General features: G+C 38.3%; 1 protein-coding gene across 6 annotated transcripts in view; it reads left to right on the top strand.

Moving 5' to 3' along the window:
* The window catches only part of GPATCH2 (G-patch domain containing 2), a 153,261-nt gene that overhangs the window by 20,580 nt on the left and 119,123 nt on the right, over positions 1–13,558 (top strand). The gene's annotated exons all lie outside the window — the stretch shown is intronic.

The following is a 13,558-nucleotide window of genomic DNA, read 5'->3' on the forward strand; positions in this document are numbered from 1 at the left end:
AAACTGGGAAAGGGGAGAACAGGGAGAAGAAAGTAGGGTGCGTTAAAATAAAGCATGTAAACATGTAGATGGTTCTTTGTTTTCAAAATTAGAGTAGGGAAAGATGTCGCATTGATCCTGGGATCTGAGAATTTTTCTCATGCTATAGTAGGCATAACATAAGCCAAAAACAAATATCTAACTTATCAAGTTCATTTGAAACTATAGGTTATAGCTAAAATCTGATATCTGGGATTTCTGCTAATTTAAATATTATAGGATTGTGAACAAAGACTGTGGAAAACATTTTGGGTAACAGAGGAAGATTTTAGAATTCCTTTGTTCAGAAACAGGCAGTTCTGAGTTGAATAATATACTTTAAAACCTTGGCCTGTGAACTTTGCCTTTAGTGGTCATGAATCAGATGAATAGTATCTGGCTGCTGGTTTCAGATCTCCCTATTTTTATTTTTGGTTCACTGCTTGCTTGAGCATATCTGGGATTTGTAGCCCATTTTCTAGGCTTATTGCAATTTCACTCTGGTATTTTATAGAAGCTATTACAACTGATAGGTTAACTTCATGGTATTGATGATACATGACTTAACCATACTAAAAACTGCATTCCCCCTCTAAATTGTAAAAAGGTGATTAAGTTTCAATTGATGGAGATATACTGTATCTGTGTATACATATAACAGGAGTCAAAAGTTGTTTTTGATACAGTGTTTCAATAGCTGAAACCCTCTCTTCTGTCCACAAAATACACAGTGGATGTTATAACATTGTGTGATATAGATACATAGTTTGTAGTGGTAGATAATTCCTAGAAAGCAAGATATATTTGTATCGTCAAATGCTACAGAAAGCACTAGCCCTTCTGTCAAAATATTTACTACCAATTCAGTTTGTGAACATATATTTTTGAGAAGGTGGTATGCTTCTGTGATTCTTTCGATACCTTGGTAGGGAAAAATATTTACTTGGCTAATTTTCTTCATTCCAAATACATGCTGGTAGAGGAAAACAAATCAAATATCTCACTCTGACTCTCCCCATATAAACGGCAGTTTGGTTGGTGTTTTAGGTGTTTAGGCTGCTGTGAATGCCACAGTTTTATAGGCAAGATGAAGAGAATGTATCTGTATTATTGCGCAATAGTACACTTCAGTCCTGGCTACCATGCATAATTTCCTGCTTTATATGCAGCTTGGCAATTCTCTCTCTCTCTCTCTCTCTCTCTCTCTCTCTCTCTCTCTCTCTCTCTCTCTCACACACACACACACACACACACACACACACACACACACACGACTCCCAGTACATTTGCCTTGGAAATTTAGTCTATCAAGGCAAAACACATATGCTTATTCATTATCAATGGAGAGATTTCAGAGGCAGTCTTTAAAATGCCGAAAGCCAATGAAAAAAGAAGAAAATATGTAATACCTATGTCATCTGGTAATGCAGAACAAGAAGTAATTACTGCTATTAGATTGTTACACTGAAGGCAAAAGTGCTTTTAGAAAGATTAATTTCCTGAGCAAAGGTGAAAAATTCTGCAAACACAACTCATTGAACAGAATTGGGATTATGACCTAATTCTTTCACTTTTAACACAGATGAGCTTGTGATGACTGCACAGGAACAGTAGCTTGATGCCTATGAAAGCAAGGAAGGGGGGAAAGTACCCATTTTCTAATAACATCCTCTGAATGCAGGGGTATAAGTCTTAAACTGTATATGCTTTACACGCGAAGATCTGATGATCACACAAGTCTGTACAGCTTATGGTATACCTAGTGCCTGATAATACATCTGGGATGCCCAGAAATTCTGATAACGATCTACAATGGATCAACTATAGGAAACTGTGGGATTATTTTTATTGGTCCCACACCACACCACCCAAAATTTACAGGCTGCAGTAGGATTTAACTTGATGGCAATCCACCTATTGTAACAAAGGCATTCGTAATTAAAAATCTTGTAGCCTCTACATAAGCCTGCCCAGAAGATGGACTCTCCAGTGGGCTATCTGAAGTTGAATCCAGTGCCATTTGAGTGATGATTGATCAGTATGCCACATCTTTCTGAAAAACATCTTAAGGATATCCAGCTTTCCCACTTCTTTTTAAACATGAACTTTATTAAACAAATTACCTTTTTCCAAAAGCAAAATAAAACATTATAGTTAAAGAGAAAACTTAAATATCTAAATATAAACAAAAGTAAATAATACAAAAATGATTATTACTTAATGAGAGAGAAGTATGTTTTGCATTTAAAATATTATCACACAAATGCTTACTGTAAGCTGGGTAACAAAGGGTAAGAAAATTACAGGCATTTTAGGAAATTAAAAAAAGATGCATTTGTATATAGGAGGTACACTCATTTGGGGGAAGAACAACCATTCAGCATACAAAGTGAAAGCTGATGGCCATTGTATTAGTTTTCAAATTTGGGTTTCTAATTTGTCCAATGTGCTGAATTAGCTTGCTCATAGTCTTAACTTCGCAGATCTTCTCCATTCCTTGGTTTTTGGATTTAAGCCATTTCCTACGCCTATCAATACAAAATCTTGTATTAATTGTATAACTGTATAAATGTGATAAACCAGTAGTCTATGAAAGTAGCCAATACCATTTTTAGCAGCAGCAGCAGCAACAACAAGATGTGGAGCCATGGATTCAGGACTAATGCTATTATTTTGATGGTATCTCTACATCTAGCTTTCTTTGTACACAGGTAATCACAAATACAGAGTATGGTTGATTATTTTCAAATATTGCAAAAATTAATATATGTGATACAGAACACTTAAGTGGAGTTTCACTTATGCTAGGGAGCTTTATTGCCTTTCCCCTGCACTCTTTGTGCTCCCTGAAAAGCTGCTTCTTCTGGTTAGGTGACCTTCTAGAATGGCATGGGATATGGTATGTGGGAGCTGCAACTCGGCGGGGGGGAATCAACAGAGGATCCCCTCCTCCCAATCAGATGAGCAAAAGAGCAGTTCGATATAGGGTTATTTTCCTAGGGAAATGGTAGGGAAACCTTCCTTTAGAGGTTTTAAAAAACAAGGGTTGGACAGAGCAACACCATCCTAGTCTCCATCTAGATGGAGGCTATGATGGTGTTGAATGGAATAACCCATTAGTGCCAGTTCTGACTCTAGCATCCCTTAAAGTTCTGCTTTTGACTCTAATGCTCTGCTTTTGGTTCTAATGTCAAGACCTTTGCCTTTAAATGGACCACTGCCTTGACATTTCACTTTTCCTAAAGGCAGAATCTTTTAGATGAATTCTTTTCTAGGATCCAAAATAATGAATATATTTATTTTTAAAAAGCCAATCACCACTTGAAAATTTTATAAAATATGAAAGCCTTCTTAATTCACACCAGATGGGTGAATTCTTCAACCATTCAACTGCAAGATTCATTCCATACATCAGGTAATGTGGAAAAATGATAATATGTGTCAGAAGAGAAAAGATTTTCTAGATATGTGTAGGATTTTGCTAACCTAATTCATTAGGTAAAAATAGAACTCTCTGGGAAACATGCATCCAGCCCATTGCCCTTCCAGTGGTGCCATTTACTTATCAGTGGTTGATTTAATTAATGTTATAGGTGCAGCTGCTAGGAATATGCAGAACCAGTCTGCTGAGAACTGGGCCAGTTTGATCATGAGCCAATTTGGACCAGTTTGAGCTGGTTCAGCGAACCGATTGGCCTAGCTGTTCAGTTCAACCAAACTGGCTCACAGACCCACAGTTTGGTCTAAATTCTGACCAAACCACAGCGAATGGTCCACGCACACCCCTTACAACTGCTATCATTAGACTCAGTAAAGAAGCCTTCTAATGTAACACTTGAGAAAATTTTAGGTGGAATATCTGTCCTAGAGCTGCAATATTTTCAACTGTGCTCTTATGACTAAGAGTTTGTGAAAAGGGAAAGACCTGGTTCAAATCTCACTGCTGACATGACCTCACTAGGTGGCTTTGGGCATGCCAGCTTAGTCTTTCACCTGCAAAATGGGGATAATAGTTCTGAGTCTTCTTGATGAGTGATGTAAGGATTAGATTATATATATGAAACACTGGGAACACTCAGAATACCATATGTTGTTTTCTAGCAAAATTTGCAACAGAGAAGTGTGTCATTGGGAGAGTAGAGATTCACAGCAGGGGTCAATCTTAACAAAGATCAGTTGTGCTGACTCATCTGTTCCAGTTTCAGTTCAACCATCCTTCTGGAAATATGGTTGGGAATTCCAAGTCCCCTACCTAAATAGAGCTGCTTCAGGAATTGGGAGGGGTAAGCACACATAATATTTCTTTCCAGGCTAGTGTTGATAAATACTGTCCACATTAGTACTACTACAAATATTTATATACTGCTCTTCAACAAAATTCCCAAAGCGGTTTACATGGAAAAATAAATAAATAAATAAATATGATGGTCCCCTGTCCCCAAAGGGCTCACAATCTAAAAATAAACACAAGGTAGACAACAGCAACAGCCACTGGAGGGATGCTCTGCTGGGGCTGGATAAGGCCAGTTGCTCTCCCCCTGCTAAATATAAGATAATCACCACTTTCAAAGATTTCTCTTTGCTCCATTAGCAGGGGTTAGTAAGCACCTTTACTTTAAGTTTGAGTTTCTGTTTCAGAAAATACAGTGAAAGAAAGCAAAGAAAAAGCTAGAAAATATTTGGAGTAGGGGAGGTCAAGGTTGAGTTTTGGTGTGAGGTTGTGAGTAAATCCAGGATATAGACTGAACACATCTGGAGTAGTTTTAGAGTTGAGGGCCAAGCAGGTTTGAGACCTTGTGCCACAATCTTTGCATGCAGGAATAGTGCTGCACACAAGTACCTACATGTGTTTGCTGTAGAGCAGAGAGTCAGCCAGCTCTTACTACTTCAATAGCTTGTTGGGAACAGGGGCTATAAAACCCCTTATGTGATCTTGTCAAAGCTAATTACACCTGAACTCAGTTCAGTAGAGATCACGACATCTGTATCTCATAGTTCTGGATATGGGATTTCTCATCCCATTCAACACTTTTCCACATCTAAGAGAGCATTACAAAGTTGCTCCAATGTATAGATAGCTGTTGCTGGCTCAGGATGTGAATCTTTGATATTAGCTTCATCTGTCTGTAACAAGTTTTTAACCATGGATAATACTTTAATATTAATATTTGTTATACATGTTTTTATTCCTAATTTATTAATGTTTTTCTCACTTCCAGTTCATAGATGTCAGATTATTTTAGTTTTAAAACTATATATTCAAGGTGCATTCTTTTATATAGATTTTATTATTACTATACCCGATATTGACTATTGCTAAAACTGTACTTTTTTTAAAAAAACCACCCAAAAAACCCCTTTTGGGTTTGATGGATTTGTACTCTTCAAAGGGAAACAAAACACTAAATATTTCTAATCCCGCATTATTTACCGCATGGGTGGTTAAAATGCTACTTTAAGTCTCATAAAATTTAGAGGAAGAAATCTGCCAACTGTAGCAGGAATTAGATTTAGGAAGAGAGGTACAGAGTCAAAATATTGCTACAGAATTAAATGTCAAAAATCTTCTTTAATAGTAGATATATAGTTCACAGTGTCTGGTTATGATTAATACATTTAATCTAAATCACTGAAAGTTGCTCTCTCCTTTTCCATAAAATACAATAGGACACAAATCAGTTTTACTGTAGGTGGATAACAATTGGAAAATAATGCATCTTCCCGCCCAATAAATTGTCAGTTATACCTTTTAACTAAAATCAATTCATCTTTTGAAAATTTATTACAATTTCTAATAATAAATCTTCTCAAATGTTTATTCATTTGCTGCTTGATACATTTGTGCCACTTTTGCTATGGTCTAATGTTTTTTTTCTTTTGATTCATTGTAAATTAGAAAATCTATTTTGAGTCAATTTTCTAGTTAAGAAGTTAAAATCTATAACCCAACCATTTTCCCTTTTGTGTCCTTTGCACATTTTAATACCCTTGAACTTTGATGCAATTCAGTAAATTTTATTATAACATGATCAAAAGGCTTTTCATTGCAACTTGTTGAAAAAGGACCAGGTAGTAAACAAATAGTTATGAGATTATTGGGATACTTTTAACACAGTTCTGATTCATATGAAAAAATTAAACCAAATGAACAAACTATGTGAGATTTTGTAAACTGCATACAGATGAGGAGAAATACCCCATTGCATTTGTTTTTATGTACTGAGGTTACCAACAGCCTTTTGTTATCTTTTAATAATGGGAACACAATAGTAATTCTACAGACATATACTGCACACATTTAGATAGATATTTCCCATTGTAATCATCTCTCTTTTCTTCTTCACACTTTATTTTCTGATATGTAAACTACTTCCAGTATAACTTGTTTGAAAAATATCAATGTAAAATGTTTTTATTTTAAAGTAAAATCCTCCAAGGATTGATCAATTCATTGCTCAGATGATTTTTTTTTTGTCTCTTTCAGTACATTGCTGTTAAAAAGATAGATGGTAAAACCAAACTACTCTATGCTTGGGGGAGAGGGCAAAGGAATATGGATTTAAATCCAAAGACCTCCTCTTCTTCTACAATGCAACCTTGCTTTCCAAGCACAAATGTTTCGCATGCTGTGACACTCAGAGCTCTAGGATAATTCAGGAATCACTATTAATTTCAGTGCAGAGTGCTGATCAACATACACACAAGAGTATGAAAACACACACACACTCACTCTCTCTCTCTCTCTCTCTCTCAAATTGCTCAGTTGAAAGTGGGAAACCATTTTTCAGCAGAGGAGATTATGTACATATTGGAGATCATGTGAGTAACTGCTGTGCAGGGAACTGGCAATCCAAGAGACAGGCAATCCAAGAGACAGGCCCACCCACACTGCTTCCGAAGGCATAGCTGCTCTTTGCCTACAAGGGAGTGTGTCATCACAGTTGCGATGCTACTCCAATTAGGAATGGCGGGAGTAACATTGTGACTGTGATGGCATGGAGCAGCTACGCCTTTGGAAGCAGCAGGGGCAGGCTGTACAAGTGGTTTGCAAGCTGCGCAGGTACCTCTCTCTTGCATCATGACCAAAATAAAGATTCCATTCCTCTCTTGGATCAGAGGTTCCCTGTGCAGTATGGGAGCCAGTCTGTGGCCAGATCTAAATTTGCAGTGATTGAGTAAATGATACCACTTCAGACTGAAGGTAAGAGATGGCTGACAAATGAAAAACATTGGGGTCAATGGTTCTGACTTGGCCCACTTCCTTTGTGCTAGGTTTGCGTCTAGGGTGTGTTTTTCCCCATGGAAATGTTGTTATTGTTGTTGTTTCCAAATTTTTCATTCTTAATTGAACACAGATTTGAAATCACTTGTCTGGAATCACATGCAAGCACTTCATCTCTCTGAACACATGAGCAGGCCAGATCTGTAAATGTGGCAGAATGAAATTGTAATGATGTCGGTCCTGAAGTGGCAGAGTGGATTGTACCACTTCAGGCTACTGGCAGGAGATGCCTTTTTAAAAAAAAGCTACTTTCCTTTAAAAAACAACAACAACCATATACACAATTCCAAGTAGAAAACTAGCTTAGCATGTGGAGAAATTATAGCCTAGCCCTCTCTCTGTCTTTTACATAGGGATATATTAAAAAATCTGACCCCCTTATTGAAGTCTGAAGCATTACAATCTATAATACTTTTCAGAACTCTACCTCCTCATTCTGCTGCATGTATAGTTCCAGCCACAGTCTAAGATAGTTCTGATGACTTGTAGATTCAGTTATTGACATTATGCATAATTACTACCTATTATACAAATGTCATAATACCTAATCATGTTTTGTTTACACCATAGACTCCACAATGTTGACAGACTAGGAGAATGTTAGAAAACACTACAAAGACAACTGGGAAGAAAAATGACATAATAAATACAGTAGATCAAGTAGAAGTTGCATATTGGTGAATCTGCTAGCTGATAACATCTTGGGTGTTGAAATGATTGATTTCAGACGTAAAGAAATCATTTGCATAGAAGCAGTAGAATTCATTAATTTCACTAATTACATAGTGAAGAAAACAGATGTTTTCTTCACTAAAGAGCAGACATTAATTACAGGTCTTACCTGTTCATCTAAAAATAGTGTCAATATGTTCAGTTTTCTCTCTTTAAATTGATTTTCATAGGAAGTCTTATGCCATTATGGTGTTGCCAAGACCTCATTAATAAAGTAATTTTCAAGTAAAGGTACGCTAGCCAAAAGAAAAAAGAATATATTAGTCCACTGATAGTGTCCCAAGAGTACTTTAGATTAGAATAGACATCTTTTAATCCACAAAATATGTCTTTCTAGTTATTTCACAAGTGTGTGTGTGTGTGTGTGTGTGTGTGTGTGTACGTACTAAAAGTTATATGCAACCAGAAATTGAGTTGTATTTCACTATATCTTGCAACCACAATAGAGGGGGAAGGAGGCTATTAAAATGTACAATCCCTGTTCTACAAGTGCTTATTAATGTATCAAGTTGAGACTCAACTTGAGTTATTCCACATCACAGCCTGAGACACTGGAGTGCTGGTGACAATCCTGAACTAGGAATAATCTCTGATAAGCAAAACAGAAATGAGTTTGGGGTATAATATCGCCACAACCTAACTATGCCCAGGTAGCAGGAAAATGTTGTGTTGTGGGAGTTGAATATTTTTGCGGCAAGGTGTATTTATGAATTTGTGTGTCCTGACATGTTGGATGTGTTGCATGATTAGTTTTCTAATTCTGTCAAGTACTATTAACTACAGTAAGTTGCTCAAAGCTAGGCAAGGCAAAGGAATTTAGGTAGAATTCCATGAAAATGTCAAAATTACATCCTTTAAGCATGAAGAACATTCAGACACCTTCAAGGCATTCTGCATTAACTTCCCTAGGAATGGTGGTAGAGAGAAATTTCCTTCTCCACCAGCCAGGTTAATCTAGTGCTGCTGATTGACCAGATAGTCAGAATGGACCAAAGGGAAGTTTCTTCTATACACAGCACATAATTAATTGATGGAATGCACTGCTATAAGTTTTGGTGATGGCAATTTAGATGGCTTTAAACAGGGATTAGCTAAATTCATGGAGGATAAATCTGTCAAAGGCTACTAGTCTTAATGACTGGATAGTGTCTCCAACTTCAGAGGTAGTATGTCTCCAGACACCACATGCTGGAGAGCAAAAGTGAGAGTTATTGCCTGCATGTCCTGCCTGTGAGTTTTCCAGAGGCATCTGACCGCTGTGGAAAATAGAATGCTGGTCTAGGTAGGCCTTTGGTCTGCTCCAAAAGGACTCATCTTATTTTTTTAGTGTGGAATTTTCTAGCCCTAAAAGTATTTATGAATAGGGACTATTCAAATCTTCTACAACAAAACTGTAGTTGTCCTGTATTATTTTCTTCTATAAGCTCATATAGTAAGGTGCTGTGGATCAGCACAGATATCACCTAGACCAGGGATTCTCAATGTGTGGGTCCCCAGATGTAATTGGACTTCAACTCCCACAATTCCCAACCAAAGGCCACTGGGGCTGGGGATTATGGGAGTTGAAGTCCAATAACATCTGGGGACCAACACATGGAGAAACCCTGACCTAGACGAGTGTTTCCCAAACTGGAAGCCTCCAGATGTTGCTGAACTACAGTTCCCATCATCCCCAGCCACAATAAATTGTAGCTGGGGCTGATGGGAGTTGTAGTTTAGCAACATCTGGAGGTTCCCAGTTTAGGAACTACTGACCTAGACCATGAACTCAGTAGCAGACTTTAGTCAAGCCTCTGTTCTCTCAGCCTCTCCTCTCAATTGCAATATTGTTGGCTTACGTTCTCTGGAGGGCTAAGACAAGGGAAATAGCCCTGCATAGATGCAAAAAGATTGGAGATTAAGTGCGCTCCAGTCTTCCTACTCAGCCCTGGTGGAGGGGAGAAAGACACAATTTTCACTGCTCTCTCCTCTCTCCAGATAAAGTTTTCACATGTAGGAATCTTTTCCTGAGGGTCACTGAAAGCTATCTAAAAGCACAACTAAAATTGTGCCTTCCTCCCTTCTAGGGCTTCAGAGGAAGCCTGGATCACACTTAATCTCCAGTCTTTTTGCACCCGTACAGGGCTTCTTCCATTGTCCTAGCCCTTCAGAGAATGCAAAGCAGCATTTATTATGCATAGAACTCTCATCAACGGAGAAAGACCTGACCTGGTCTCAAGGGGCTCATAGTTGAACATGGGAATAATAATCGTGGTTTTCCTTTTATAAAGTTGCTGTATAGAGTTCTGAGCTACTGTATGTGAAGTGTTTTGAACACCCCAAACAACACTATATGCATGCTATAGTATATGTTGGTACTATTTATAGAACCATAGAATGTTTAGATTTGGAACTTGTAAGGGGCTTTTTGAAGTGGTCTAGTCCAGTCCCCTGCTCACTTGCTATCCCTCTGCTGAGAATTCCTGTGAAAATGCATGTTAGAATTATATGGGTCACCCCACCCCATTTTGTACTTTGGAAGTATATTTTTGCCACTTTGGAAGTATATTTGATGCCTCCAAAGAATTAGGTGGACTTAATCTCTGCAGAATTAAAACATAATCATTGAGGATGAGGTACACTTGTGCTTCATTTTATGCCTTGGTGGAAGAGCTGGAAGTGGCCAGCTCTTCTGTCTGCATCCATCTAGCCCAGAGGTATCAGTGGCCTTGACTTTCACCAAACAGATTGCTACAGTAGAGTGACAGAACTAGTCGGCTGTTTTGCTGAGTTAATCAAGTCAGACAAAAGCCCAAGCACAGTACCAGCTCAGAGAAACTCTGTTGGCACCAGCCTAATTAAAGATAAACTCCTAAAGCGTTCATTTATTTCTCTAGCAAAATGTTCAAACTGCTAATGCACCCACAGCTTGGGAGAGGAGGGACTTTATGACCTCATTTAACCTCCCTAGTATATCTGAGAGGATTTGTCTTGGCAGGTCCATCTCTGAGGAGGAGATCATTGAAGACTTTAATGGTCTGTCTCTTGGCAAAATGCCTGGTGCAGATTCTTTAAAGCTCTTTATGCACCCCTTAGCACAGAGGTCTTTTAAGTAACTAATTCTGAGAAAACGGTATGTGTCTCGTCTGGATTATCTGATCTCTCTCTTTGTTGAAATGAGTGAGAATCCATTGCCTTAAACTGTACCTGATTTTTTAAAAAATGCCCTACTGTTAAAAGGACACATTATATACTTGCTTTGTGGTAGTACAGTCTGAACAAAGAAAGTTTACCAACTGACAGGTGTTGATAAGACTGCTCTTGAGTGGTCCTACTTGTCCTGGTCCAAAGGCATGTGATGAGTGTCAACTGGAAACCTCTCTTGTGGTGGTCCATTTCTCCTCACCCTTCATGCTCAATGCATATATGAGGTCATTTGGTGAGGTCATGCTGTGAGATGTATATTGCCGAACTAGATGTTACTCTATATGTGAGGATGAATTCTGTGCTTGGGATTTGTACTTTCACCCAAAACAGTTGTGGGCCCCCAAATTCAGTTTGGGATATGTGGGGGGTGGGATTTAACCCTTCCATCCTCCACCATTTTTGCTCTGAACCCTCCCCTGGCTGCTATTTGTTGGAAAGAGCTTTTCATTCTCAGCAGGAAAATGTCATAGGAAGGAAAGGTTAAACAAGAGAGATTTCCAGTTGACACTCATCGCACGCCTTTGGACCAGGACAAGTAGGACCACTCAAAAGCAGTCTTATCAACACCTGTCAGTTGGTAAACTTTCTTTGCTCAGACTGTACTACCGCAAATCAAGTACAGTGGTCCCTCTACTTACGAAATTAATCCGTTCCGAATGCACATTTGTAAGTCGAAAAATTCGTAAGTCGAAAAGCGGTTTCCCATAGGAATGCATTGGGAACGGATTAATGCGTTCCGGAGCCTAGAAAAAAGACCCAGACCCCCAGTAAGGCTTGCAAACTGCACAGGAACATTTCTTTTCAAGAATAAACAGGCAGTAAACAGGCAGGCAAGTCAAGGAAACCGCATGTAAAATTTGTAAGTCGAGGAAACCCCATCTAAAAATTTGTAAGTCGAAAAAACCGCATCTAAAACTGGATCTAAAACTGCCGTTTGTAACTCGAAAAATACTTATGTCGAGTAGTTTGTAAGTCGAGGGACCACTGTATATAATGTGTCCTCTCCCCCATGATCCCAATTTTTCCCTCCCCATCACTGCTTTTATTAAAGAAGGAAGGAATCCAAACCACAGGGTTAACTGTGCATTTCAAGTAGTACCTAGTTTGGTTTTTAACTCTGCTTTGTTTATTTGACATTGGCAAGTTCTACTTAGTAATATTTAGTATTATTTATTAGTATTCATTGTATAGCATCATTAGCTTACATGGCTCTATACAAGTAATGAAAAAATAGATTCCTGTCCCAGTGAGTTCACAATCTAAAATCAACACAGTGGAGACAACAGAGGGGGAAAAGGGAAGTGGAAGCAAGTACAAACTGAGGAAGAATGTGTGATTACTTCAGGTTAGCATATTTAAGCTTAGTTACAGTATGGGGTGACTTTTCTGGATAGTCACTCCTCAAGGGAAGGGACTTGATAGAGTAAGAACAAAGAAGGAGGGGGGATGAAAATGACCCAGCACTAGCAAATTGAAAATGGAAAAAAGGCGGGAAGGATTCCCAAAGATGCTGATAAGTTTCATTAAGTTTATTTAGAATGTATTTTAGTTAGTACATTTTGGTGGGTTTGTTCAGTTTTGCCTTATGCGTTTCGAGCCAAAAAGCTCTTCCTCAGAGGCAATTCTTGGGTAAATAAAATGTATCGCAATGACTTATATTTGTTTCTCTGGAAATATCACCCTACATCACCAAGAGTATTTATATCTTTCCCGGTTTTAGAGAGTTGCTCCTGAAAGAAATATATAAATACTCTTGTTGATGTAGGGTGATATTTCCAGAGAAACCAATAAGTCAATGAGATCAATTTTATTTACCCAAGAATTGCCTCTGAGGAAAAGCTTTTGTGGCTCAAAACTTGAAATATACTAACAAAAAGACATTCTAAATAAATCTGTTAGCGCTTAATAGAGTAGCCATCTTCCCTCACTGACGTCACTGGCGGCTCTGGCAGCTCTTGCCACACAGATCTTATTACTTTATTATATGTGTAGTTGAAGATATATGCAGAAAAGGTGGAGGTTCCTGGCTGGGATACTTGGTAGCACCTTCCTTGTATACCTATACTTTTATAGCAGTGGCTGGGGTGCTTTTTATAAATTCATCTGATGAAAAGACTACAACCTTTTTATTCATTTTAAAGCCGGGCCTATACACTGATGGAGACATGTTGCTCCCACTGAAAGCAGTTGCACAATGTCTCCTTCCCTGTAACATGAAGTCATATGGATCAAAGCCTCCACGTACCCAATTTTTGCTATTCCTTTTGTAGGCAGTGAAAACAGGAGCCCCTGTATTTGAGTGGGAACAAAATGTTTGAAAATATTCGGAAGTTGAGGGTG

The sequence above is a fragment of the Hemicordylus capensis genome, chromosome 1 (assembly GCF_027244095.1).
Source record: "Hemicordylus capensis ecotype Gifberg chromosome 1, rHemCap1.1.pri, whole genome shotgun sequence".
NCBI lineage: Eukaryota > Metazoa > Chordata > Lepidosauria > Squamata > Cordylidae > Hemicordylus > Hemicordylus capensis.